We start from the raw sequence: 2,500 nt of genomic DNA, 5'->3' as shown, positions 1-2,500 counted from the left end.
TGGACAGTGAGCCCCGAAGGTACTTCTCTTTTTCGAAACCTACAGAAATCGGAGAAAGTTAGGAGGTGTGGGCACCAATAGAGAATGCACCGGGGACTCAGGGAAGTGCCCACCAGTGGGGAATGAACCTGGAACTATGGGAGATGGATACCAGTGGGAATACTCTTCAACAGTCGTAATGTCACTTCCTTCCAAATGACGCATGGTAACATAGTAACACTGGCTCTAAACTATCGAAATAATGGCGGACGCCCGTATGAAATATTTCCCCAGCAATCATAAAAGCGTATCCAGAGAAAAAAAACACATAAATTTGATCATGTTTTGACTTTTACATATTCTGATCACAAGACATATGAAAAGTTCTAGCCAGCATGAAGAATAAAAAGTAATGATACTTCTTTGTTTAGAACCAAGATGGCTGCCGTTGCCGGGCGGCGTGACATCAGACTACTGAATCCAATTGAAGCCAGACAATAGGGTTTGGGGTACCAGGGATTATGAACCTGAGACTATAGGAGGTGGGCACTAATGGGGATTTAACCTGGGACATACAAGAGTTTGATGCCATCTTTTTAAAAACTTACCAAAATCGGTAAAACTTATGAGAAGTGGGCACCAAAGTGCAATGAACCAGGGACTCAGGGAAGTGCCCATCAGTGGGGAGTGAACCTGGGACTAAGGTGTCAGTGGGTAATGAAACTGGGGCAATGGAAGATGGATAGCAGTGGGAATTGAAGTCGGACTATTGGATTTGGATACCTGACACTATAGAAAGTGGGCACCAATGACATTTGAGAGGTAGATACTAGTAGAGAGTGAGCTCAGAAGGGTTCTCTTTTTCAAAACCTACCGAAAATGTCGAAAGTTATGGGAAGTGGGCACCAATGGGGAATGAACCGGGGACTCAGGGAGTGCACACCTCTGGGGAGTGAACCTGGGGCTCTGGGTTTCGTCGGGTTTCATAAAAAAGCAACACCAGGGGGGGGGGGGAAGGGAGAGTTACTTTTTTACGAAACCCGACAAAACCGGACAAAATTCGACAAAGTTATGGGAAGTAGGCAGCAGTGGGGAGTGAACAGATGACTCAGGGAGGTGTACACTAGTGAGAAGTGAACCTGGGACTATGGGAAGAGGACATCAAAGGAAAATGAACCTGGGACTATGGGAGATGGATACCCATTAGAATTGAAGACGGACTATATGGGATTTGGTTACCAAGGAGAATGACCCTGAGACTATAGGAAGTGGGCAATGGGGAACACGTGACTCAGGGAAGTGCACACCTGTAGGGAGTGAACTTGGGATTACAGGGAAAGGACCTCAGTGGGAACTGAACTGGTACCCAAATCCCATAGTCCACTCCCATGTGTCCCTGGTTCACTCCCTCCTGTGTGTTCTTCCATAAATCCCAGGTTAAATCCTCATTGGTGCCCACTTCCTATAGTCTCAGGTTTATTCTCCTCGGTACCCAAATCCCATGGTCCGGCTTCAATTCCGATTGGTATCCATCTCCCATAATCCCAGGTTCATATTCGACTGGAATCCTCTTCCCATAGTCCCAGGTTCACTCACCACTGGTTTACACCTCTCTGAGTCCCAGGTTCACTCTCCAGTGCTGCCTACTTTCCATAACTTTGTTGAGTATTGTCAGGTTTCATTTGGTTTCGGCGGGTTTCGTAAAAAAGTAATACCCCCCTGGTATTGCATTTTTACGAAACCCACCAATCTCAGGTTCATTCTCCACTGGTGTACACTTCCCCGAGTCTCAGGTTCACTCACCCACTGTTGCCTACTTCCCATAACTTTGTCGGATATTGTCATGTTTCGGTGGGTTTTGTAAAATAGTAAGTGCTTTACGAAATCCGCCGAAACCCAGTCCCAGGTTCACTCCCAACTGCTGCCTACTTCCCATAACTTAGTCGGGTTTCGTATGTGTTTCTTCGGGTTTCGTAAAAAAAGAAACACCCGGATTTTGCTACCCGAGGAAAATGAACCTGATCGATGAGACTATAGGAGGTGGGAACCAATGTGGATTCAACCTGAGACTGCGACAGGTATACTTTTGTCACATAATATTAACATTTGATAATGTGGGTATGACACGTTGTACCAGACAAAGAAGGAAAGAAAAATACAAGATAATAAGAACATCCCCCCAAAAATCAACCCTCTTCGACTGGGGTTCGAATCTAGGACCTTCTGATTACCAGTCAGACGTTTCTGTCAATTAGACCCCCCCCCCCCCAAGAGGTTCCCTGATAGTAACACATATTGTGATAGTTGTGACCAATCCCATCAAAACGGTATTATGTCGTGTTGAAACTGGTGCTTACATTCAATTTAAAGCCAGTTTACTTTATTTAATTTTAATCGTAACAAATTTACTCATTGACGAGAAGTAAGTTATAAAAAGAAAAGAATGTACCAGCCTAAAAAAAAAGAACAAAATACCGTTTGTAGGTCGTGGGTCACATATGTATTGTAAGAAAGAACTCAG

This window comes from Berghia stephanieae, chromosome 10 (genome assembly GCF_034508935.2).
Source record: "Berghia stephanieae isolate SIO BIC M18660-M18661 chromosome 10, UCSD_Bste_1.3, whole genome shotgun sequence".
Taxonomy (NCBI): Eukaryota; Metazoa; Mollusca; class Gastropoda; order Nudibranchia; family Aeolidiidae; genus Berghia; species Berghia stephanieae.
The sequence above is the reverse complement of the archived record's forward strand: the minus strand, read 5'-3'. Positions refer to the sequence as shown.